This window comes from Aethalodelphis obliquidens, unplaced genomic scaffold (assembly GCF_003676395.1).
Source record: "Aethalodelphis obliquidens isolate GAN/ISIS:26980383/991018 unplaced genomic scaffold, ASM367639v1 scaffold16, whole genome shotgun sequence".
NCBI lineage: Eukaryota > Metazoa > Chordata > Mammalia > Artiodactyla > Delphinidae > Aethalodelphis > Aethalodelphis obliquidens.
In genome coordinates, this window is record NW_020837960.1 from 11,636,013 (window position 1) to 11,663,575 (window position 27,563).

At 43.7% G+C, this 27,563-nt stretch overlaps 1 protein-coding gene across 8 annotated transcripts in view; it reads right to left on the reverse strand.

The window, feature by feature from the left end:
* Window positions 1-27,563, reverse strand: part of ENOX1 (ecto-NOX disulfide-thiol exchanger 1) — a 611,692-nt gene that overhangs the window by 452,175 nt on the left and 131,954 nt on the right. For all 8 annotated transcript variants that reach the window (XM_027116194.1, XM_027116191.1, XM_027116190.1 and 5 more), the window contains one exon: window positions 11,490-11,555. The gene's annotated coding sequence lies outside the window, so the exon portion shown is untranslated. The remainder of the gene's footprint in view (window positions 1-11,489; window positions 11,556-27,563) is intronic.

Here is a 27,563-nt window from a genome sequence, read left to right on the forward strand (position 1 = left end):
AATGTAAATTCTTTAAAATTAAGACTCTGAAGTTCACCTGCATTAATCTACTGCTAATGCAAGCTGGGACTATTTTCTAGGATTCTGAGTGGCTTAACATCATCAAGACATGTCACAAGCTCCATCCAAATTATTCAGTACATACCATGCATTTTTCTGAACCTCTCAGCAGATGAAACAAGGAGAGGCAATGAGAGTGTCTGAAGAACAAAAGGAAAAATGAAGCACAGAGACCTCAGGCTAAAAGTATAAAACCCTTGAGAGGGTTTTAAGGACATTTTAGAGGCCTGAAAAATGAGAACAAATCAGCAGGCCCATTAACTCAGCAGCGAATTAAAGCACCATTGTTTCCAATTTCAACCTTGAATATGGAGGGCACCAAATGGACCAGTTCTGCTTCCCCTCTGCAGGGAGAGTGAGAAGTCACCGCTCTGGTATCCTTAACTGCCTTTCTTCTTTTCCAGCTTAAAAATGTAGTGAAAGAGTGACTATCCATTTCCTAACTCTTCTCCTAAAACATTATTACTAACTTCCCTAGGACCATGTTAAAGGGACAGCAAGAAAATAAACAATCGGAGATTCAAAACACAAGTTCTATTCCCCATTAATTTCAACTTCTCTTCTTCCTTTTAGAAACAGATGAAGTTTACTATCTTCAGATGTATTGTTCTTTACCTTCATACTTGAGACAAAATGGTAAAATACAGCATGTGGTTAATCCACAAACTGAAGAGCCTCTGAATTTAAGAAGTGGGCCACGTTCCACAATTACATATATTTTACTGTCTCGCCTCATGGAAACGGGGTTCAATGCAGCCCTTTCCAATCCCTGGATGAAGTAAAAGGTCTGGAAGATCTAATATGACCACATGAGAGATATTCCTTGAGAATCAATTTGTATTTACGCCAATTTGTTCGTAACACAGTCTCACCTGTTAAGTAGTGCTAGGCCCGCAGGTTAACTGCTTACAACTTTTTAAGTCATCGTTTGGGACTCTGCTTCCACATCTAGAAATCAGCGCATCCCAGCCGGTAGGTCTCAGCACACTGCTGTGCTGTGACTTGGTTCCAGGTTTGCTATGAGGTCCTGACACCCCTCAGCCTCAGCGAAGAAGGTGGGGCCCCGTGCAGCTGGAGAGGTCACAGCTGGCCATCAGCTTCCCCAGAGTCCAAAGGCACAGTCCCCACTGCTCTGCTGAGAAGCACTGCATGTCCAGGGACACCCATGTTAACAGGCCGCTGCAGAAGGTACCACTGCCCTTCTGGAGAAGCCGTCCATGCAGCTGGGGGAGGCATTTGCATTCCAGACGTGCAAGGTACAGCTGGCTGAAGGTGGGCCTCTAGTAAGTTGGGGAGGGGGAACTGGTGGGCAAAGCTCTTGGTATCAGCTCCCCAAATTCTCTCTTTATGGGTTTCAGAAACTTCTTTCCACTGGGGGCTAACGTGCCCTTTCACTGGCATCCAAACTACCTATGGGGTGACTGCTCTGACAATGAACACGCATTTTACCAATTAGGGGCCCCGTCATCATTTTTAATTACTTCATAGAAAAAAAATTCAAAGGGCAGTATCGGAGTATTGCATTTATAGAGCAAAGAAGACGATTAAAGCTGTTGGATTTTTTAAACATAATTCTAACCGCTGTAAAATTTGGAATAGTGGTGAAACAGCCTGAATATTTCTTAATCGATGCTTGTGTAGTATCTGACAGTGACTAATATGAATTCCAAGAGGAGAATCACTGACATCTTGATCAAGAATTCTATTTAGCTATTTAGGCAAATAGCAATGTGAAAAGAAGTTATGTTCATGAAAGCAAATTCAGGTTTCTCATTAGAAAATCTGAAAAGATTTCATTTGGAAGTTTCTTAGCTATACAGTAGTCCCCAAATGGATGTCCCCAGCTTACTATGTTTCTAAGTTATCTGTTCCTATGTGCGCCACATTGAGGCGAAATTGAGAACTGATTTTAATAACATGCTTGTATCACTATTTCTTGGTTTTTCAATTTTAGGCGTTATCTATTGGCCTTCCAATAAGGAAGATGAGGGTTGGTTGGTTGGTTAGTTTTCATCCACCTATATTTGTCCCATGTTCCTATCCTCAGAATTCTAGCACAATTTTGGTTATATTAAATACCCATTTTAAATCATTATAGCTACAGAGACATTATTAGTATCTGAGTCATGTAATATTCCATGATTACATTTCCTTTTCTGCATTCCTTTTTCTCCTTCCTGTTACATTTCACTGAAATGTTTCATTTCAATGTAACAAATCAGTGTTACATTTCACTTTGGTTAGTTTCCTTATATAATTATCCTGAGGTTATCCCCAAAGCCTCCCCCAGATTTGTAAATCTCCTCTCAATAGGAATAGATCAGGTGTTTTATCAATTGCATCATCTTCAAGTGGTCTCTCCTGAAGCTCTCTACCTACTCCTGTTGAGATCAGTGGATCACTTGTCCCTCTGCACAGCTGGCTCTTACATTGGTCCCGTCTCTGGGATCTGGGGTCTTTTTGGTTTACCCTGTCATTTATTGGAACACATCATAGTGTTGTCAAGTTTCATGACCATGTACTGGTATTACCTTTTAATTGGGAACCTCCTATCTTTGGTTGGGGGAGATTTTGTTGAATTATTCCTTTGACAGTTTTCTGTCCTCTGTTTTCTATATTCTCTCAAGCTGGTGTTGCTGTTTTTGGACGTTGGACCTCATGAACCAATCCTATAAATTTCTTATTTTTTCTATATTATTTTCTATTCTTTCTCTTTTACTTCACATTCTGGGAAATTTCCTTAACTTTATCTCCCAACCCTTATAAAGTCTCTTCTGTTTCACAGTTGTAATATCACACCTTATCTATCTGAAGATACAAATGATTTTCTTTTTTTAAGATTTTTTCTTCCTGCAAAGGTTCTGTTTTCCTCCAAGTTGCTTTTTTTCTGTTTGCATGTTTTAGTTTCTGTCTCGCATAATAGAGACTTTCCTCAAATGTCTGATGATCCTTGGCTGTCTGCTTGGTAATTACTGGTGAGGCCCGAGAAAGTCAACAGGAAGGTTTTGTCTGTGGGGAGGGGTTGATTTGAGATTTATTTTAGGATTGTTCTAGTTAGGGCTCTTCTTTGGGAACCCCTGATGTCAGTATCCTCGAGGTTTTTTTTGTTTTGTTTTGTTTTGTTTTTGCTGTACACGGGCCTCTCACTGTTGTGGCCTCTTCTGTTGCGTGTTCGGACGCACAGGCTCAGCGGCCATGGCTCATGGGCCCAGCCACTCCACAGCATGTGGGATCCTCCCGGACCAGGGCACAAACCCGTGTCCCCTGCATCGGCAGGCGGACTCTCATCCACTGCGCCACCAGGGAAGCCCTCGAGTTTTATTTTTAGGTCATAATCCCAGGGAAGTCTCCTGCAGATAGGGTATCATCCTGGCTGCCTTCAGGCTAGGGGGCAGGGAGAAGAAGGTAGCTATGGTTCTCAGGATTTGGTAAATCAGTACAATCTCCCTGATTTCAAGACTATATAATACCACTTGACTTTTCCTGATACCTTCCAATCCAGAAACCTCTATTTTATCATCTGTACAAAAAAAAAAAAAACCTCTCCATTTCTATTATGGAGTGAAAGAGGGGCAGTTAGTTACCTGCTTGTATAAAGTTGGGGAGCAGATCTGAACTTTCAGCCAATACTCCTAATTTTAGTCCTATCTTCGCTCTCATTTCCAAGGGGTCCTTGTTGCTGAAAACTCCTGAGCTTCGCACAAGTCATCAGTGTAAATTAGGCTACTTCTTCCTTTCTCCTCTGCTCAGTAAGCTATCACTCATCCACCTGTATCCCAGATTCCAAAATGCTATGGCTGTTGCCCCATTCCTTTGTTCTTATAGATATGTAACTTAAAAAAAAAGTCACTTTAATCGTGTTTCAGGAACTAAATAAAACGTGTACCATCTTTAACGTGAAACCTATTAGTCATTCTTCATCCTTTCACGTTGACATTGAAATGGGGATTACTCAATTAAAAAAAAAAAATTAACCATTTAGACAAGACCCAATGTTCAGGTAGAATAGGAAGTAGGGAAAAGAGAAATTTGGGGTGAAACTGAATTTAATAACTGTATGTTTTCTGTAAACAAGGATGTCACATTGTCCTAACGATGCATTGGGCATTGTGGGAAATAAAAATATGTCTGTATTTCAGAGCAGCCTTTAAAAATTCTCAAAAAGGTTAAATATTAAAGAGGTCCTTGAGTGGATAATTAGCCTAAAAAAGGGTATCTGGAGGGGGGAAAACCATGACAGAAGAGTGGAATCGTAAGAGGCAAACTCAATGGAGGAAAAAGGACTTAAACTCAGTTTCGAAGAATAAACGTTACAAACATTTCTACTGTACAGTCTGCATAATGTGTATTAGATACAAAGTGATCAGTTGATGAAGAAATAAGATTTATTTAATGCAGACTAAGGCAGAAAGGAAAAAAACCTCTTCTACTAAAAATACAGCTGCTTTAAGTTTTTACTCTCAGTTTTTCACCATAGCGGGTCATTACGATGTTGAAATCATTTTTTAAAATACCAGTTTAGTTCACTACAAACTTGTGAAAAGGGATACAGTGAAATATACTTTTCAGTGATGTTCAGGTTTTGAAGTTACACTCCTGTGGATACTGAAAACATCATTATCACTGAAATACCTGCTGGTAAAACAACCTTGTTACTGTGTGCCTGCAACTCTCTAGTTCCTAACACCATTCGTCTCACTGAAATAAACGTCTTCACAGCATGATTCTTGATAACATACAGTTTTAAGGACTATCATGATTGCCTTAGGCAGACTGACTCTAATTGGATGGATCTACATATGAGAAGAAGAATTCCAAGGGGAGCATTGTGCCTGTTTGAAAATGGGATGATGCCGTGCAGAGACCAATCTGCCTTCCGCCTTGGGCCTGAGTACGGGCAGGTGGGAGTTCAGTGTGGATAGGCTGTGGGAGAAGTCCAAACGCAGAAGCTCTGTGGGGTGGGGAAGGGACTCTAAAGCATTAATGAGCCTGTAACTCGGGAGACAAAGGGGAGACAGTGAAGTTTTCTGAAGAGGCAGTAATGTCATCAAAGAGATATTTCTCAAAATCATGTAATCTGCCAGTGCTCTACAGGGCCGAAAACCAAGTCACAGGCCCCTGGTCAGACCCTAAGTAATACAGAGACCCAAGGTCACGCGAGGCTGGCCTGGGCTGCCCAGCAATTGACGTGTGAGAGAACTCACTGCAGAGATCAATGAAACTGAATCATCTCTACTTACAGTACGACAGACACAGTCCATCGAGAAAAAGGGATGGGACTGAATTAGTACCGACGAAAGGACTTACACTGAAGTAGTGTTTCAACTAAATCCATGGTCTCCTTTGGCTTTTAATTCAAGAAACGTTTCCTGAACATCTACTACATGCGAGGCAGACGGGCTTTGCTCATCGCTTTGTCTCGTTACCTTATGAGCTGAATGTAAAAAATTCCAGCTAATTGATTTCACAGACTGATTGATGTTCTTCTGTAAAAACAAGATTGATTCTTTTACAGACAGCAATACTAATTCTTCCATTATGTTCTTCTCTCCCGGTGCAGAGTCGAATGGACTTTAGGGCCAACTCGATACGAAGAGCAGAAGAGAGGCATTAAGAGAACAAGGTCCATTAGGCCCAATACTGCCTCAATTACCTTAACTCCATTATTCCTGTTCATATTATTCCTTTAATCGATCTCTCCTTTCAGTTATTCATACTTACCCTTGTCAAAATCACAAGTAATAGGATTATGGTCTTTTGAGCTCAGTGGCAGCAAACTTTCAATATATTTATATGAATATTTATATAAATATATATTTATAGTTCTGAAATTGTGATTGTCTCCAGATCTGCAATGGAGAAGTCTTAAATTGAATCAAGTCTTCCAGAGGCCATCTCTTAGAAAGATGCAGAGCTTCTTAATGCAATATAGGTGCTTTTACCTGTTTTGTCATTTGTCACTCGCCGTCAAGACCAGGCACACATGGCTTAATGGCTTTCTAAGTTTCTTCTTCCCATGTCTCAGCCTTAGGGCGGTTTAACTAGTTTACAAAGTGGACCGCTTTTCTGTCCATATCCCAGCTTTCTGTTTAATGTAATCCTTCTCCCTTCACCAAAAAGTATTCTGCCCTGCAAGAGTGTCATCTGGATCTTACATTAACCACTGCCTCTTCCATACGACAAGTAATCAACCCCTCGGTTCCACCTCTGTAGCAGCCTTACAGATTAAAGGAACTTTGTTTTCCCTCCACTCTTAACAAACGTCAATGCAGCCTTTATAATATGTAAGAGGCTGCACTTTGAGCACAAACAGGACACGTAATAGGTATGTGGGCCGTTTCCTCAGCACCTGCCAGCCCTTCTGAGTGTTAGAGAACTAACCCATGAGATGAGAGAGGCATGTGACGCTGTGATGTGAGGAGTACATTGAAAGTTCCCCTGCAGTGAGGAAGGGGTAAATTACTCATGAGTGGAGAAAAGTTTCATAAAGGGGATGGATTTGAGTGATGTCCTGAAGGATGGGGGGTTCTGAAGATGGAGGCTGGAAGGACAAAGGAACAAACCGTGTGTGAGAAGCAAAGCAGGCGAGTGCAGCCAGGACAGATGATTTACAGAGTAAATGACCCAGCATTTACGGGGCATATACCCTTCAAAAACCATAATTCAAAAAAGAGCCAAGTACCCCAATGTTCATTGCATCTCTATTTACAATAGCCAGGACATGGAAGCAACCTAAGTGTCCATCAACAGATGAATGGATAAAGAAGATGTGGCACATATATACAATGGAATATGACTCAGCCATCAAAAGGAATGAAACTGAACTATTTGTAGTGAGGTGGATGCACCTAGAGTCTGTCATACAGAGTGAAGTAAGCCAGAAAGAGAAAAACAAGTACCGTACGCTAACACATATATATATGGAATCTAAAAAAAATAAAAAGAAAAAATGGTTCTGAAGAACCTAGGGGCAGGACAGGAATAAAGATTCAGACGTAGAGAATGGACTTGAGGACACGGAGAGTGGGAAGGGTAAGCTGGGACGAAGTGAGAGAGTAGCATGGACATATATACACTACCAAACGTAAAATAGATAGCTAGTGGGAAGCAGCCGCATAGCACAGGGAGATCAGCTCGGTGCTTTGTGACCACCTAGAGGGCTGGGATAGGGAGGGTGGGAGGGAGACACAAGAGGGAGGGGATATGGGGATATATGTATACGTATAGCTGATACACTTTGTTATACAGCAGCAACTAACACACCATTGTAAAGCAATTATACTCCAATAAAGATGTTAAAAAAAAAAGAGAGAGAGAGAGAGAGGGCGCTGAGCTCTTCGAGAGCCAGGTTAGGAAGCCCTGACTTCCCTCTAGCAGCAGTGAGGCGTTTGGCAGGAGATAAGCCTGCTAACACAGGCAGCCTCCTTGCAAGGTGCAGGATGAACCCGAGGCAACGGCAGGTTGCAGACCTGAGATGGAAGGAGGGCTCACAGTATGTAAGGGGACCTTCTCCATCGATGCCTACTTTCCCACAGAGCCTCAGCCAGCCCTACACCCTCCCTCCCACCTCATGCTCCAGCAACGTCGCCCAAACAGCGAGCGGTACACACACACCCTGCTCCCCACACCTCCCTGCTAGGCCGCCCGTCCTTTCTCCTTTAGAATGTTCTCTCTCCACCACATGGGTCCATCTGGCAAGGTTCTTACTCTTTTCAGTCTCCACTCAAATGCCACCTTCTCTTTGAAGCATTTCCTGACTTCCCCAAGCCAACTCCGTTGCTCTTTCTCCTGTGTGTGCGGAGCACATAGTACAGAGCCCCATCACAGCAACAATTTCTGCACGACCATCTCCCACCTAAATTGTGACCACCTTGATGCTATCCCCAGAGCCATTTTTGGCACATGTGAGAAGGACAATACTTGCATGGATGAGTGAGTGAATGAGCAAATGAACAAACTGAATGGTCTTATAAACAAACAAAAACAAAAGGAAGGAAAAGCCGTGAAAATGATGGTCATAGATGAAAAGGGGGAAAGAAAGTGAAAATACAAAAGAATTATAGAAAACTTGATAGAGCTTAGTGAGGGCTAAATGTCAGGGCAGCAAGACATGGAGAAGTATGCAGAGCTCCCAAGTTCTCTGCCAGAAGCCCTCTGCTCTTCTTCATGACTTCTATGTCACCAGCTTAAAAGCTCTGAGTATAAACTTACAGATTTAAAAGAAACAAAAAAAGAACCGTCACGAGACAGGCAGAAAAAGAACCCAAAGGGAACAAACACGAAGATTCGTATCTTAACTTACCCGTGTGCAAATATTTTCTGAGAAAGTCTGACAGAATCTTGATTCAAAGTATCATTTCTTTAATTAAAATGTTTCCGGTGTATCATAAAAACACTCTAAAATTTCAGAGGCCTTAAAACTACCGTTTAACTAAAAAAACATAAAAAGCATTTCCTCTTTTTTTTTAAAGTCAGATTTTCACAGTGAATATGCATATTATTATCAATTCCACGAAACAGGTATATCTGAATTTTCAGAAATCTCAGATTAGAGAAGTTGGAAAGTGCAAAATGGAAGAGGGGAAAAGACTTGGCAACAATAAGTTAGTTTTTAGTTTTCAAGACACTTGAGGTTTCATTTCTGGTTTATTTCTCTTTAATGGTAGAGAAGTGTTAGGTACACACAAAGTAACCTAGTTATTACAATAAGATGTATTAGAATGTTATAACTGTAGCAGTGCCACTCTAGGGCACTAAACAAGCTGTTTAAGGACTGTTTAACGACCGAGATGTAATTGCTCACTGGACTCGACACATCATCACCAAAGAGCTCTTCCACCATCACTCTGATATGGTCACTGGGTGACCAAAACAAATTGTCTTACTTTTAATTTAGGCCTGTAGACATTCTCACACACCAAACGAGGGGATTCACATGGAAGTTATTATAGAAGGATAGTAAGCACTTGTGATAGAGGATAGCCAGCACTTCAATAAAATGGAAAAGACAAGCAAGCAGTGGAGGCGCCAGGATGAAGTTATACAACCATGTACGATGGCATTTGGTGGAACCGTGCCTGCAGGCATCACACACACCATAAAAATTTGCCTTGTGATTCACCAATTTTGTTAGGACTAACGTCAGTGTGAAAAAGGCAAACATGAATTTTTATTTTCATTTTCATTTTCTACTGCCTGTCATCATCTTATAAAGCCAGTGCTGTCTAGGCCAACACTATCCCTCGGCCATGGGATGGCCTGCAGCCCCACCCCCAGGAATAGGAAAGCTTCCGTGGGGTTGGGAAGCCTGGAAGTCAATTATCCCAGCCCACCTGATGTCCAGCCTTGGGGAGCCCAGGTGGGAGCCACACAGTCTGTATCTAGATGTTGCCCTGCCCACCTGCAGCACTAACCTGGGGCCTGAAATCAATTCACAGGGTCTCTAAAGATGCCTGATTCATTCCCAGGACCAAGTCCCCACTGGCCTTGGACTTCTCTCAGCAGGAGGCTTCCTTTTGGGACAGAAAGGTAATCCTTTCCTGGAAGTCACAGTAGATACGTCCAGAAAGCTCTACCCTTGCAGGAAATAAGGGTTTTCTAAATAAACCTCTCTGAGGAACGGATCATTTAAGTGCTATCTTGAGACCAGGATCCTCACATGTTACCAATACTCAAATCTTAAGCAACACGCAAAAGACCACTGCTAATAATTTCTACCCGGGGAAGCACAGAGAAGAGAGAAGACACAACGGGAGCAGACCTGTTTCAGGACTGCATTTAGAGATGAGAGCTCTGGAACAGACGTTAAATTTAATAAGCCCAAAGTGATGCAGCTGGAAAGAAAGAATAGCCCGGCTAAGTATGATTGCAATGGTATTGAATTAGCTGGAAAGATATCTTGATGTCCTGATAGAGGTGGCGTGTAAATTGTCAGCCTGCCATGCAGTAGAGAAAGCGGGCCTGGCTCACAGAGAGGGCTACAGTTTAGAAAAAGTCTACTTGCGCTTACTTTTAAAGGGAAGCTCGTTCCCGTTTATGATGTTGTTGAACTGGGACTATCCTAAAAGTAAGAGGTCACTGAGGATAAGGGAGCAGAAGAGCTGCCCACCTCTGGTCACTGCACTTTGCTTTTGCCAAATGAATCTGGCCACGGTCATTATGGTCTTTGCCATTCACTCATTCAACCAATATTAAGCAACAAGCTTTGTGCTAGTTTCTTTAGGGAAAACCAAGAGGAACGAAGTCCCCCTTCCCTTAGATAGTGTTATGGGTTGACTTAGGTGTGCCAAAAAGTATGTGGAAGTCTTGATTAAATGTGGCCTCATTTAGATGTAGAATCTACGCAGATGGTCAAATTATGATGAAGTCATTAAAGGAGTCCCTAATCCAAGATGACGGGTGTCTTTACAAGGGCAGAAATTTGAACACAGAGATAAACAATGCGAAGACACAGGAAGAAGACGGCCGTTCGTAGGCCAAGGAACACCTGAGGCTACCAGAAGCTAGGAGAAAGGCATGGACCATATTCTCCCTCACAACTCTCAGGAAGAACCAAGCCTGCTGACACCTTGATTTCGGATTTCTAGCCTCCAGAACCGCGTGATGATAGGTGTCTGTCATTTAAGCCACCCAGTTTGTGTTCCTTTGTTACAGCTGCCAGAGAAAACTAATACAGACTGGGTCACAAAAGAAGCAAGGCCAATGACAAAATTGCCATGGTCAATGGAACTCCTGTGGGGGTCTATCCACAGATGGTCTGATTCAATTAACAGGGCCAGGTTCAGTCAATGGACCAGAGATCATCACCATCTATGTCTGTTCCATAAAGACCATCAAAGAAAGAGATGGTTTATATCCTATAGAGAGGCTGACCCAAAGTTTAATACTCTAAAAAGATGATTAGAAAGAAAGAAGCCATAAAGGTTAATGGAAAATTAATCTTGGTGACCTAGTGGGGCAAATCAAAGTTGTGTGACATACATTTATTGAAAAGGAAAATGCAAAGAATCTTTAGAAGGGCAACTTCAGATAAGGGAACAGAGATAAGACTTTAATTAGAAGAGTCTTCAGTATTCACCTATTTACATCAATGTTGAAAAGATTAAAGCCTTCTGATACGGTAATAAAGATGAACAATAGCAGTAACTCTATTTTAACACTGTAGAAGATGGAAAGAGATTCCAGGTGACCAGTGCTGTTTCCTCCCCGGTTGTCTACAGAGCCCCTGTTGTAGGTACTCTGCGATGCTCCCCAAATGCTCATTAGTTCACTGAGACCACCCATGACTGGCCCTCTGCACCCCAGTATAAGTGAGTAAAACACAAGAGAGTGATGTCAACTGAATGATTAAGCTGCATCACTTCTCATACAGTGACAAGCAACCTGCCAGTGGCCATGCTCGTCGCTTGCTGTACCCACCATCCCTTTACCTGAACATGGTGAGCGCTCTCTCCTCCACGGGTTATAAAGATGGCATCATGCTGGCTGCAAAGGACCTGTAAAATAAAGGCAGCCGTGTTAGAGAAAACTTCGAACAGCAAACTCAGAGAGCTGTTGGAATATATATAAGCAGATTCAAGGTTTCGCTTGCAAAGTTCGAGCTGAATGTTGCCCCTTCCTACTTCCAGCCATTCTAATTGGCTGTCCTTGGAGAAGGTCTCTGCATGGTCACAATCCATAAATGCAAAGGTCTCATCATAAACACAGCCCTTGAACTGTCGATCTGCCACAGAATATTTGTGCTTTAAAAGTCGTCCTTGTTGCTAAAGCAGCTACACCAGGGCTAGGGTCAGGGCCAGGGCCTCCCAAATCTGCAAAAGCCTTCACAAATAAAGCTGTGTATTAGTTAAGGGCAGTACAACCTACAGTATCATTTGAAAGCAGTTTGGGGGCGCTGATCAGTATAGGGTTCCTCTTTTTAAGTGTAGGAAAGACTTCCTGCAAATTTCCAAGCTGACATAAGGGTTAGATATTTCTACGTTTTCTCTTGGCAAGTCTGTGGTTCCTCAAACTATAAAAATGCAACTGTATATTTCCATAGAATAAATCCCAACTTTATTGACTAGAAAGTATTGTAAAAGCTTGTTACTCGAGTCAGGTCTACGGACCAGCAACAGCAGCATCACCAGGGAGCCTGAAATGCTAAAACCTCCTGAAACACAATCTGTATTTTCACAGGATCCTCAAGTGATTCCTATGCACATTCATGTCTGAGAAGTATGGTTTTGAAGCTCCTTATCTATCTGACCTGCAATTACTAGAATCACAGGAAACAGGTTGCCTGAAACTTCAAGACTGTCCTCTGGTGTCCAGAAGTTAAAGGAATCACAGTCCCTTTATTATAGCTGAATGAAGTCCCCAGAAATCCCTTACTGCCGGCTAAGTCAACTTTTCTCTTCCAGAATACGTGGGTTAATTGTACACTCGTTCCTAAAGCACAGTTGATTCTAGAAGACTTTTGTTTTGCACTTACAAAAGCAACACCATAGCCATTCATTCATTCCATAAGCAGTTAGTGAACATCTATTTAGATGCTCCGTAATATCCAACATCGTGTAAAGAGCCCAAAGTGTAGGGGAAGAACAGAAATTACCATAGGAATGGGAGCTCTAATAGGGGAAAGGTTGGCACCAGAAGCCAGGGTGCAGAGGAGGGCACTGGTGCACACTTAGAAAGCACCTGACCCAGACCTGGAACACTGTGAGGGCTTCCTGAGCTGAGCTTCGAAAAAAGAAGAGGAAAGGTGTTTCAAGAAGCAGCCCACCTGTAGGCGCAGTGAGTGTGGTGCTGGGTTAGGGCAAGTACCCAGCCCAGCAATGAAGGAGTCAACTACCTTTACTTAGAAAAAATATTGGATTGTGACTGTATCGAGTTGTTTTTCCCAACTGCTTTGACTATTTGTATGCATGAGCTCTAAAGGCGGCAGCCGTTAGGAACATTTCTTTTCCCTTTCAGCTCCCCTACCTGTATAGACAAGGAGGAATGGCAGACATCAAATGCAAGCAGCACTGACTCAGAAGTCTGCCGAACACTGCGAGGGGGCAGGGACCACAGAACTAAGTCTCTGCTCTCTGATCACGCAGAGTGTCAATGCAGCTGCAACCAGCAATACAGGGGCCATAAAGAGAATGGCATTAAAGTTAATACAAAAGTCAGGAAACTGTCTTCGGGGAGGGACACTGGCTATCCGGCTGCTGCATCGCTGGGAGCAATTGAAGGCTCTCGGTGAGACCACAGTGTGCACGCCCCTCTCTGTGCCTGTCTCCTCTCCCTCCCTACATTTAAGTAGTCCTTATCCTGCCTCCTTCCCCCTCGCTTCCTCTGACTCATTCTCCTTCTCCCTTACCACCTCCAAGTGCCCTCCCATCTCTAATTCAACTCCCTTCTTCTCCTTTTCAATCTGCCTGCTTTCTCACCCCCTCCTGCTATGAGAAGAAGGAGATGAGGGAGAGAAGCGAGGATAACAGAGCACCTTTCTACCTTTCCCCCCTTGATCTCTCTTCCCGGTTCCTCACTAATGTGCCCCTACTTCTTTCCCCTCTTCTAGGCTCTCTCCTTTCCCAGAGTCGAACCTCTGTTATCAGTGTGTAGCCAGACCTCCCAGGCACAGAGCTTGGAAATTATAGGAAAATTTCTGGGCTCGTCTGCTGTCCCATCGTCACACTTGGAGTTCACAGATTCTCCCAACCTGCTGCCAGGTCAACAGTTGAGAAGGCAAAAAAAAAAAACTTTAGGGACTTCTCTGGTGGCAGAGTGGTTAAGAATCCGTCTGCCAATTCAGGGGACACGGGTTCGATCCCTGGTCCAGGAAGAACCCACATGCCGCGGAGCAACTAAGCCCGTGCGCCACAACTACTGAGCCTGCTCACCACAGCTACAGAAGCCTGCACACCTAGAGCCCGTGTTCCACAACAAGAGAAGCCACAGCAATGAGAAGCCCGCGCACCACAACGAAGAGTAGCCCCCGCTCACCGCAACTAGAGAAAGCCCGCGCAGCAACAAAGACCCAACGCAGCCAAAAATAAATAAATAAATTTATTCTAAAAAAAACTTTATAAATGTAGTAAGCTAGCATTTTCTTAGCAGTTTTCAAAATGTAGAACAACGCTGGGCTATTCAGCTGCTGTGCTCAAAGGGTACCGAGACGTAAAATATACTAGGCAAAAGGATTTCATTCTATCTCCGGTTTTTCCTAAGGACGCTCCCTTCAACCCACCACGAATCCAGCCCTTTCCTAAGTGTTCGTCTTACCCCTCTTTGTGCCGATCCCCCAAACCCGCCTGGAATGACTGAAATGGGCCTCATTACAGGCAGGAGTTACCAGAGTGCTTCCTGACAAAGACACAATGCAGCACACAAAAAGGCTCATTTAACGCCCCATCAGGAAGCCTTACAAGTTACAGCTTAATAAATACATGAAGATTATCATAATACAGAAAATGTCTGGTACCACCACTTCCTGCATGAAATGCACTTGTGGAGTACTCTACAGAGTCGGCTGTGATATGGCAATCTCACACACACTCTTTGAATTACAGAAAAGCAATTTGGCTTTCTTTAGGTATTTCACTCTTATTTTCACCCCTGTGAACGATCAGCAAAACTCTGTAGACAAATCTGCTTTGCTCCCCCTTTTATCCCAGCACCTAGATGCAGTATGTGCCCCTGGCATATAGTATATGCTCCCCAAATGTCTGATGAATGAATGAATTAATCAAAGAATCAACTGACCAATCAGTATCAGCCTAAGGCACAACAGAATTAAGCAGCCGGAGGGAAATACTATGGCACACGGATGCACCTTGAAAATTTCCTCTAGGTTTCTGGCAGTGGCACCTAATCATAAGGTAAACACAGGGCTGTGGATGTAACTCACCTCCAAGAAGTCGAAAGGGCAGAGGGGCTGACTGGGCAGGGATACTGAGTGGTCAGATGTGACAACTAACATTCTAACAGCAAGTGAGCAAACAGAAAAACTCTAGAGGACAGACAGAAGTTCTCCGAAAGAAATACAGTAGCCTGGGATAAATTAGTCAGTCCCTCCATTTGTTCCCGTGATACTTTGTCCAGACCCTATAATTACGGATGCTCTCATCACACCTTTATACTTCTTCAACAGTTCTGAGTCAAACTAGGAAGTAAGGACCTGATCATAGCTCACCAGGATTTCGTAGGCAAGCCAAGAAGCCCCCAGAATGGGTTTGCTGTGTAGACCAGGAAAGGGATTGCAATCCTATCTTGGAAAAGGGAAAGAGGAGACACGACAGGTGGAGCTGGGTCTAAATAGAACCCCAAGAGGTCCTGCCTCTCTGGATTCATGTCAGAATTCAGAGACCGGGTTAGCAGTTCCCCGGAACAGGGATGCAAGTCATTCCATATCAACCAACCAAGAGTTAGAGCAGAGCTGGCTTAGCCGGCAGTGTAATTTGTTATATCTGGCTCTGAATCTCTTAAAAATGTATTTCATCAACAGTATATAGTCAACAGTATTTCTAAAATCAGCATGGACTTTCTTTGTGTTCAAAAATCATGAGTGTTTCTTTTTAACGTTAACAACATTAACACCATGAAAACCACTGGGCTGAGATGGTCACCCTTCCAGAAAAGGCCTCTTCAGAAACCATCCAATTTTCACGTAGAAAGAGCCTCCTATGTTAACTTTCAACTCCACTGCCCCCTCCGACCTGAAACAGTTTTTTTTTTTTTTTTTGCTGTACGCGGGCCTCTCACTATTGTGGCCTCTCCCGTTGCGGAGCACAGGCTCCGGACGCACAGACCCAGCGGCCATGGCTCACGGGCCCAGCCGCTCCGCGGCATGTGGGATCTTCCCGGACCGGGGCACGAACCCGTGTCCTCTGCATCGGCAGGCGGACTCTCAACCACTGCGCCACCAAGGAAGCCCCTGAAACAGTTTTAACGAAAGCCCTGCACTCACGTCTGAAAAGAAGGGTTTACCTCTTGAGGAAAAAACTTTGACAACTCTAGGACGCATGTATTTTAATTTAAATCTGACCCAGAGTAAAGTACCTCAATGACCCATCAATGGAAAAAGAAAAAAATATCTTTAAACAATCCCTAGATGTTACTTACATTACCACATCTGCGTATCGTGGGACCTAGATCTGTTACCATTCAACAGACAATGCTTTCTAATAATAAGGAATTGAGGAAAAGAGCATGTTTTAATCTTTCGTCCCCTTAAGTTTCAGTTTGAGGTTTCTGGCAATACAGTTTCCTAGCTATATATGGACCACAGACAGCTCTACGATTTCAGTGTTACCTATACAACATTATAAATATTTAGAGGAAGAAAAATAGTTGTATTTGCCATCAGTATCCACTCCCTAAAGCTCTACAGTTATGTTTTTGCACTGGTCACCACCCAAAGCCAGTTCTGAGTGCCAGCTCCACCTGTGATTCACACAATTCCTTTTCCAGATCAACTCCCTGTTCAGTTTACCAGCACCTCAACACGTGTGGATTTCTTCTCATTTCACCTCAATAAGCTACTGCTTATGGGAGGATAAAAACCCACTTCGGCCCACGACATTTGGGTGCACGTGTGTATTTGAGTGTTTGTCTCTCATGTGATTTCCAAGTTAGAACTCAAGGTCAAGTAGACGAATAGTGCTTACACAACAAGAGCTACAGCATGAAAACAGATCAAGGAAGGGGGGCCCCTTCCCATCACTTCCACTACATCCCTGAAAGATACAATCCAGATAATCCCCTTCCCAGCCCCCAGATCCAGCCAACCCCTCCGTTAAGCAGACTTTCCTGAGGCGGGGGTCTGGGTGAACGCCACTGTAAGAGACGGCCACATATTTCCACAGTTCATGAGGATAAAGAAATTACAGCTGCAGCCATTCGTGAATAAAGCCTCTTTAACATTTTAATGAGAACATTAAACTCAGCTGCACTTGGTTTGGTCTTCCTAGAAAGTCTGTTAGGTCGAAGAAAGTTTCTTCAAGAAGCAGTAATGAAATTGCAGGTCTCTGTGCCGCCAGGGCATGACTGGGCCACAAACGCTGGCTGCGTGGTGCCTCTCCTGAACGAGCCCATATATTCTGATAAGGCTACAGTTTGGTAAATGAGAAGAGGCACCTGGAGAAACACCTTCCTCTCTGCAGTATTTGTGGGCTTGTGTGTGCTCATTCATTTCATATCTGACTTGTCTCCTAATTGATTTTTTATGTTATACACAGCTTGGAGTACAATGTGTGACTCAATAAATGTAAAATTACACTATTCTGCTATTTTCCTTTAATCATTTTCTACCGCTTCTGTTCTCTCTTGCGCAAGGCTCCCAACTTCCGCTTGCCTGGAGGCCCATTAAATTCAGCAGACAACCGAGAGAGCTTCAGAAGCCAAAGGTGAACAAGAAATAATTCTCAGACTCAGTGACTTAACATGAATGTCTGCCTCTTCCTCCGAACAAAACCTGGAGCAGTGTGAATGAAAGAGTTTGTCACCTTGAAGACCAACTAGGAGAGAAGAGTAATGCTAAAATGGGTTCATATATTGAAGGTCACCGATGCATTCAACTCTCCCAACATTTACTGAGCATCTGCTACGCACTAAGAACTGTTCTAGACACTGGGGCGCAACCAGGAGTGAGGCAGACAAGACCTTCACTCCCACAGAGCTTGAAATCTCGCGGGAGAGACAGGTAGTAAACAATAAAAGAAAATGTCAGAGGGTAACAAGTGCTAGAAAGAACCTGCAAGAAGGTGATGTGACATGAGAGGCTAGTTAAATAGGGTGGACAGGAAAAGGCGAGCAGAGCAAAAAGCTAAAGCAAAATCCTTAAGGTCATGGAAAGACAGGGAAGAATCTCAAGTGCATATCACTAAGTGAAAGAAGCTATTCTGAAAAGGCGACACACTGTATGATTCCAAGGGTATGACATTCTAGGAAAGGCAAAACTATGGAGACAGTTAAAAGATCAGTGGTTGCCAGCGATGAGAAGAGGGAGAGAAGAATAGGAGGGGCACAGAGAATTACTGGGGCAGTGAAACTTCTGTATGATACAGTATTATGGTAGATGCATGTCATCATCCGTTTGTCAAAAGCCATAGAATGAACAGCATCAAGAGTGAACCCTAAGGTTAACTATGGACCTTGGGTGACAGTGATGTGTCAATGTAGGTTCATCAGCTGTCACAAATGCATCACTCTGGTGGGGGGCGGGTATCCATAGTGGGAGAGACTGTACACATGGGCAGGAGATATATGGAAACTCTCTGTACTTGCTCCTCAATTTTTATGAACCTAAAACTGCTCTAAAAAAATAAAGCTTATTTTAAAAAATTCTTAAGGTAAGAAAGTGTGGGGTGTTAAAGAACAAAAAGGAGTCAAGCTTCACTAGAGCTTAGTGAACCAGGCAGGGAGGGGAAGGCCACCAAGGAAGCTAAGGAGGCCATGGTTAGAAGTTCGAATTTCATTCTAGAAGCACCAGGACCACGGGCTAGTCTGAAGCAGGGCTTGGCATAATGTGTTTTACATTTCTGAAAAGTCACTCTGGCTCCCGTGTGGAAGACGGATTACAGAGAGGAATCAACAGAGGCTGATGATGGTGACGGCAGTGGAAGTGGGTGAATTTGAAATATGCTTTGAAAGAAGAGCTGCCAGGATTGGTGATGGATAGATTGGAAATGAGAGGTGAGGGAGAAAGAGAAATCAAAGCTGATTTCTGAATGAGAGAGACCATTCCCTGAGAGAGGGAAGACCCTTGGGAAACGACCTATGAACACCACACAAGGTGCCATGTGGAGCCCTAAGGAAGCAGTGGGGGTCCAAGTTCACCAAGGGAACTCAAGGTCAACTTGCCTGGCCTCTACCTTAATGTGAGTAGCAGATGTGTGCATGTGTGTGACACATACACTCACATACGTGGATATATGCAAATATGTGTCATGTTTAATAGATGGGTTTTGCAATTCAAAGCAAATCTGAGATCATTTCAACAGTCTTTCTAGGAATAAAGAGAAAGAGTTGTGTTATTGTTGTTGTTTCCATTAACGTGCAAGGCAGCTGAGGGCAAACAGGGGGAAAAGTCTTTCCGGAGGTCACACAGCAAGGGATCAGCAGAGCTGAAACAAGGAACCAGGATTCCCTGCAGGAGTTCACACCACGTATCAGAGCCTCTGTAAATCATCCCGAACGTTCAGGGCACCCGCAAGCACCACTCTTCATGCGGGAACACGCACCCCGGATAAGGGAAGGGTGGGGTTGGTGAGGCCTCCTTGCCTATAGCTAGCTCGTCCTGTCTGGATGCTACTGAAATGATCAAATATGGTTGACAAATCTAAAAATTCAATAACATGAAAGCAAACCTCACAGACAGCAAATCAAATATTCAAGTGCAATGGGACACTGATTTTTAAACAGACATTTTAATTATGAACAAGGCCTCTCAGGCACAAGCCCTTCAGAAACCTCCTCGGGGTTACACATAACGAGCTTCCCCAGAAATGGAAGCAGCTGGCCTAACACCACCTCTTCATACACCTCCTCAGGACCTCCTCCCCTGTGCCTTAGGTTTCCCGAAGAACACCCAAAGCGCTGAACACATTTCAGGAAAAGGGAAAACCAGAGTTGACAGGTCACGTCTTTGCGATACTATTTTTTTTTTTTCCTTGCAGTACGCGGGGCTCTCACTGCTGTGGCCTCTCCCGCTGTGGAGCACAGGTTCCAGACGCGCAGGCTCAGCGGCCATGGCTCACGGGCCCAGCCGCTCCGTGGCATGTGGGATCTTCCCGGACCGGGGCACGAACCCGTGTTCCCTGCATCGGCAGGCGGACTCCCAACCACTGCGCCGCCAGGGAAGCCCTGCAATATTATTTAAAGGAGTAAAATTCAACTAGATGAAATCACCACTAAAGCCATTCCGGTCATATTTGAAGAAGACAGGGGGCAGCCCCGGGAGGACTGGGCACGCTATCTTGTCTGCATGCCACCTCTACACGGCTTCAAAATAGACTCTCCTTTTCCATCTACCAGGCTCTCCCTCATCATCCACCAGGCTCTCCCTCAGAAGCTGCGAGGTCTCTCACCTTGACGTTTTGAAGTCTGAAAGGGAAACAAAGAGGGGGTGTCTACCTCTGTGTTTCTCGCTGTGGGTCATACACTCCCTGCTCTTACTGAATGTAGGTTGTTTGTTTTCTTGTTGGTTTGCAGACTTCCTCTCTGCTGCTCTTCTCTAATAATGTGTTTCCAAAGGACCTCTACAATGGCAGGCACAGGCCGGCTAATGGACAAAACCACAGCAAGTGGTACCCACAGTAACTGGACTGAGGGCGCCCAAAGGAGGGGGTTCGGGAGAAAGGAGTTTGAGATGCTTGGTCAGCTGCACCCTGTCCTCCTAGCTGGAGATTTAGAAAATCACCTGTCAGGGTTAAAACCACAGTAAAGATGGGAATCACTCCCCCTACAACATCGATTTTCTTACCGAATGCTTTCACAGAGGCACATACGACTGACAGGCTCTCTGCACACACAGAGGAGAGTGGACACCTGCCCTATTGTTAGATAGATGCTCAGGCAGCTCACTGCCTGAAACTACCCACAGGCTCCCATTGACATCAATATCCTCCACCAGGCCCTATCTCCCTGTCCGCTCTGCCCTACAGAATCCTTTGTCCTGCTTGTACACATCATTTTCCCTAACTCTGTCTTCTCCTCTCAGTAAAGTTTTCTTGCTTTTTTGGTAGTGTGGCTATTGAGATTTGCCAAGAGCATTCAGGAAAGACAGATGGCAAGAAGGAAGGCAAACTGGGGATAATTCACAGGGGACTTGATTCAGAAAGTCTGCTCCTAGGAAGAGCCTAGTCAGCGAGCAAGATGGGCCGATGGCGGGAGGCCTGGAGAGCAGATGGGCACACAAGTAGGAACGACCAAAAGCAAGCAGTGGATTAGAAACCAGGGGGGCATTCAAAGCAGTGGGCTTTCGACACCACTATGAGACATCTTAGAGGCAACCCTAGAGGCTGGAAGCAGAAGGCTGCAGGATGCCAGTGGTACCTGTCACTAGAAATGGCTAGGAACAGAGTAGGCAAAAAAAAAGGCAAATGCTCACACTCTTGTCCCTTTATAGTCATAACAATCCCTCTGTACAGCTCTATTTCTTGTCTTTCCTTCACAGCTTGGGTCCAATGTCAAATGCTCTTTTATCCTCACAAGACACCTGAGACCCTGGCCAGACAATTATCAGAGTGATGATCCTATCTTTACACAATTAAACACTACAGCTGTCTTTGCCAAGCATTTTTCACATATGTCTTTTCATTCCCATAACACTATATGACATAAACACTATTAAATCAGTAAATCCAGGCTCAAAGAGATTTAACAATTTTGCACAATGCCACCCAAGTGAAAGAGCCTTCATTCAAACCCAGATCTTGTGGCTTGAGATCCTGTGCTTTCTAGAACATGCTGTTAGTATATTTCTCGTTCTCTAACTCTAGGTGCTATAAATTTCACCAATCTAGGCTTCATTGGTTCAGAGCTGCCGAGGCAATAAACCACCATCCAGTGCTACCCCACTCGCTTGGAATCTGAGAGGTGCTACAATAAATGGGCATCCAATATCATACAGGGTGCCGGATGAGGAAGCTACCCACCTAAACGTGGAGAAAAAGAAAGCTTGCCTTTGTTCAGTCACGAGGCCTACATCACCAACTTAGCACCAATATGCGATTAAAAACTTAATTTGCTAACTACAAATGATTTAATTCTGTTCTCACAGCTAATCAATGTTTTTTTAAAATTCAAAAAAATAATGCCTCCAAATATAAGAGGCATAATCTTGAAGTAGTAGCACTGAGTCTATAGTCTAAAATTAAAAACCACCACGGTCATACAGTTTTGTCATGAACTTTTATCATTTATTATATTATGCCATAGCTCAAATTACTATTCATTTGTATCTGCACCTCCTTAAAGAGTCCAGCATAAAGCTGGTCTCCAAATATTTGCTGAATGGATGGATGGATACATAAATGAATGAATGCATGTGTCCATCATGCTACACTCCATGTCAGTGGAAGAGGGAAACGCCACTTGCTTCAAGGACAATGGACCAAGCCACAGAGACACAGATCCAAACTCTGCTATTTGCCAACTATGTCATCGTGGGCAAATTAACTCACTCCTTGATTCTGAGCTTCCTCATCGGCAAATGGGGACGACTGAGTGCCACACAGAACTGGTGTGAGGATCAAATGAAGTCACAGACTTGGCACATTGCCTGGGTTGCAGAAGTTGCCGCAGCTTATTTATTTCTCCGTCTCTCTCCCGCATTTAGCGTGACCTCTTTCATCCCAACCTTCATAACGGTGCTTCAGTACACAAAACCCTGCTGTGAAGTTAACGGCCAAACAACAAATTTATTTACAGTGACGACCAATCTCCCCTCCACTAACATCAAACTTATTTATTCATGGTCTAGAGATAAGCTGTTATGCATAAAAGGTGTTCAACAGATTTCAACGACTAAATGTTTTGAGGACGAAATGAGTAAATGTCCCAGAGAAGTGAAGCTCATCTATACTCTTTATATTTGAAAGCTAAAATGTAATGTATACTTAACCACTTTGCTAAAAGAACAGGTCGGAAGAACTTTAACTTCTTCTTGACTCGGGGCTGTCAACATGAACTTAAGTTTTAGCACTGGAATAAGAAGTTACAGGGATTTCCCTGGTGGTCCAGTGGTATAGAATCTGCCATCCAATGCAGGGGACACGGGTTCGATCCCTGGTCAGGGAACTAAGATCCCACGTGCAGCAGGGCAACTAAGCCCGTGCGCCGCAACTACTGGGCCGGCACACTCTAGAGCCCATGTGTCACAACTAGAGAGAGAAAATCCGCACACCACAACTAGAGAGAAGCCTGCGCACCGTAACGAAAGATCCGGCGTGCCGCAACTAACACCCGACGCAGCCAATAAATAAATAAATAAATAAATGTTATAATTCCTTGTAGGCTTTTTAAGTCAGTAGATTTGCAACACTAAATGTTCCCAGATTTCGACCCTGTGGTCAGCGGCTTCATCCCCTGGAGGGCATGAGACACTGGGGAGTTAACAAGACAAAGTCCCCGTCATTGTCAATATATGTATACATATAGCTGATTCACTGTGTTATTAAGCAGAAACTAACATACCATTGTAAAGCAATTATACTCCAATAAAGATGTTAAAAAAAAAAAGTTTATCAGGACTCATTCTCAGATATTTCTCATCTGTGTCCTCATGACACATATGTTTGGTAAGAGCTTGAAGAAGAGCCTGTATCTTTCCTAGACCAAGGAGGACTGCTCTACCCCTAATGTCTTCCACATTATGAGGTACTCAACAAATACTTATAAAGTAAATTAATAGGGTAAATAGTATGCAACCTTTGTAATTATCATTTTCTATTTGAAGACTTTATTCTAATCCATGACCAGGTCCCTTAATTGTTTGAGGCTGTACTTTTTCATCTGCAAAATAAGGCAGTTGGGTTAAAGGATCTCTAAGATCCCTTCCAACATTAATCTTCCATGATCCTATACTTCTAGGCACCTATGTATGTTCCAGATGATAGAGCTGCTGGAAATCCGACTACCAGGTAAGTGAGATCTTAGAGGACATAATGAATAAACAATGCATCCTTCACCCTCTAATACAGACATCCTCACAAGAAGATATTATCCTTGTACCATGGCAACAAATATAAAAAGAATGAGCTCTCTCATTTCTCTCACCCCTAACATCATACATAGTAGTAGAAAGATTGACCTTGGCATGTAAACATATTGATCCATTTTTTTTCCCCTGTATCAAATGTTCGCAAGTGCAAAACTACTATATCTCCAAAGTCAAATGCATTCAGGCAAATAAAACCTTAAAGGAATTTTTTTCCTCACAATTAAATCTAGTGCTTTCATTGACGTTCTGTTCCCAGCTATTTCTTGGTTCATATATTAACTTATCAGCTACATTTGTTTAAATGATACTACAGTTTCACTGTTTGTACAGAAATATAATTCAACTCCTTTAAACTAGTCTAACTTTCTTAAAACTGAAACTTCTAAATTAAAAAAGTTCACACAGGGTTTCCCTGGTGGCGCAGTGGTTGAGAGTCCGCCTGCTGATGCAGGGGACGCGGGTTCGTGCCCCGGTCCGGGAAGATCCCACATGCCGCGGAGTGGCTGCGCCCGTGAGCCATGGCCACTGAGCCTGCGCGTCTGGAGCCTGTGCTCCGCAACGGGAGAGGCCACAACAGTGAGAGGCCCACGTACCGCAAAAAAAAAAAAAAAAAAGCTTCACACAGACAGGAAGCAGATACTTTCAAATGCCAAGTCAAAGATTTGTCAACACAAATCTCTGCACAGCTGGGAGGGCACTTATGGGCACAGCTTCTCCCCTGGAGACAGAGGACGCCTTGGACGGCTTTCTCTCCCAGGTAGGACGGTACGCCTGTAAGTCCATCCTACACGAATTCAAAGTATACTTTCCTCCAGCACTGTACCAAATCTCAAGGGAATGGGAAAAATGAATAAAACATATCATCTCTGCCTCAGAGGAGATGCAGCTAGGCCAAGTGAATGAAAGAGGCGACACTGGCAAACAACTGCCTGGGATCGGAGGCTAGCTTTGCCATAATGAGCTGGAGACCGTGGGCAAGTTCCTTAACCTTTCTGATCCAGTGGCCTCATCTGCATAACGGTGCTAGTAACAGGACCTACCTCATTAGTGCTGTTAGCGGGAGTAACTAAGTTACTGCTCTTCCCGGCACACAGCAAGCACTCAACGTTGGTACCTGCATCGTGATCATCACCATTACAAACACACAACCCATGAGTTGAACATTTTCACTGTTTTTACTTAGCAAATTTGAAGCTATAACAGATCCTAGGAAATAAAAGGAAAAAACAAAGTGGAAAACTATTTTTCCAACAAGTTTCATTTTTCTTGTGTCTTCCTGACAAATCCTAACCACATCTATTCCTCAGAGAGATGTAAAGATGGTGGTGGGGAGGGCTGTAGAGAAAGATGGAAGGAAATATGGGACAGAGAGAAAAGGAGAAAATAAGAAGGGGCAGGCAAAAGGAGCATTCCTGAGTTACCTAAAACCCTCAGGGAGACACGAGCTGAACAAAGACGGAGAGAACCTTTGTTGCGGCCTTGCCCTGGCTTGTTTCCTTCTCTGCCCAGAAAACCCTTCCTCAAGCACTGAACTACCACACTTATCTTTTCCTCACCACTCCATGCTTTCCTTTCCACTGTTTACACCTCTGTTTTATCGAATATTAGATGCAGAAAGAGCCTTAGAAGTCCCCTAATCCAGTTCCCTTATTTCATACGTGAGAAACACTGAGGGCCAATGAGACCAAGTCATTTACCCGGGGTTGGGCAGCTCAGCAATGGCACAGGCAACATTAACATTGCACTCCCGGTGCCCCTGGTCTGTGCTGTCTCCCTGAGGACAAGAAAACGAGGACATTTACCCACATGGAGTCTGGCTGGCCCTTATTCCGTCTGGCAGATATATGTTTTTATCTTGGGAAGAAAATCTTGAGAAATATTCCTAAATGAATTAACCAGAAGCTTACTGTTTTTAATTCAATAAACATGTTTTATTGTTAACTTCATTGCCTGCTAAGCCTGAAATTAGGTTTTTCTATGCTTGGGCAGGTCCTCCCTCACCAATAACAGAACAATCAGATTTCAATTAAACAGATATTCTCACTTGGGACACACACACACACACACGCACACACGCACACGCACACGCACACACACACGCACGCGCACACACACACTCACACACACACACCAAAGAGGCACTTAATCAAAACACAGTTTGAGCCCATTCTTGTTGTTACTCTTCCTGCCTGTGTTTAAGAGAAGTAGATGTCAAATGTTACAAGATAAGGCTCTCTGAATACAGAGACTTCAAATCATTTATCTTCCGAAGTAGGAACAATTTCTTTGCTATTACTTCCTATGCTATTTCTAATCCAATAACAAAAGGCAGCCTAACCGCTGTACTCAACAAGTTTTATCTGGCTTCTCCGAGTACCCTCGGGATGCTTTGCCCAAACCATGTCAATAGTCTTCTGAAGCCTTGAGTTCCCTTCTTCCTAGCTTTCAATTCCACAGTGGAAGACTCACACTCCGAAACCAGAGTGTTTTAGTACCATTTAACAGTATATATTTAAAAATAAACACTCTAAGTATGTTTTTCCGTTGTGGTTATAGCTCAGATCCTTAAGTGTAAGAATCTGGCTAAAACGTTTTGAAGCAAGAAGAAGCCCCTGGTTTGCTTACACTCTCCCCCTTTCCCTTTCCCTGCTATGAGGGTGGCTTCTTATTTGCTTCACTATGTGGGGTTTCAAAGCTGTGACCGCACTGTGATTAAGGGAGAGACTTTGGCCATCTTCTCACATTGTTTAGACTATAGGAACATCTGAATCTGGGCCACTAATAATAACTCAGCTCTGTTGCCTAAAGAAGTGTTTACTTTTAGTAGACTAGACCCACATAAAGCCTGTTTATTAGAACTGTGCTTGGTAAGTGTTGTCTACATGGATTATACTCTACTACTACTAATATGTGCTTTGTTTTTCTTATTCTCTTTTTCTTTCACAGTCGATATAGGCTGGCCACCAACGGTGGTGGTCGTCGTGGCTGCCATTCTCGTTCATACGAATCCAATAATAGGAAAAGCAGAACTCAACATTGCAAAAACAAGTGTGGAAATCAAACACTGAAGCTTGGGAAGAGTTGAGCCCAAAATTTGAAAGTTTCTAAGAAAGAAAAAAAAAGTTGCTGCAACCTACCCTGCCTGCCAACTAGCAGTGGCAGTTCAGTCTCTCCAGATGCCTCTCAAAAAAAGAAGCACCACAAATGTAACAGGAGCTGAGATCCTGGGGGAACCAATTAGATTTAAGCCGTTTTCAAAATTCTGTAAAAAAAAATGAAATCGGGAAAAAAAACCCACCACACCTGGCACTTGACATTTTACATGTTCTGCTTGTAGGGCCTGTGAAATAATCCTCATATAATGACTAGCTGTCACGTTTATAAAATAAACCTCGGGTTTTTAATGGAATAGAATAGAATCACTAGGCTAGGAGAACCAACCACTTCAGAGGAAGAACGCGGCACATGAAATCTAAACCTCATCCTCCGCCTTTAGAATATCAGCCAAAACGTGAGAAATGAGGCCAAGGTCAACGGCAGATACTCGCAGAGAAGTTCTCCTACAATAGCTGGCTGGGGAATACTATAAGCTTCCTGCAACTGGCTAGCAAAGCCAGGGTGGGGACAGTCCTATAAGGCAAGGGGAATGTTTAGATCCTGCCTCCACCCCTCCAATACAAGCTCCTCAGTGGCCCTCTGGTAAGTGATGACAGGAGAAGCTGGGATGGGAAAGAGAAGCAGCTTCAGAAAGGACAGCAAGCGTCTCCTCCGGTGCAGAAGCAGGTCTGGGTTTCAGCTGATGGTAGGAACCAAG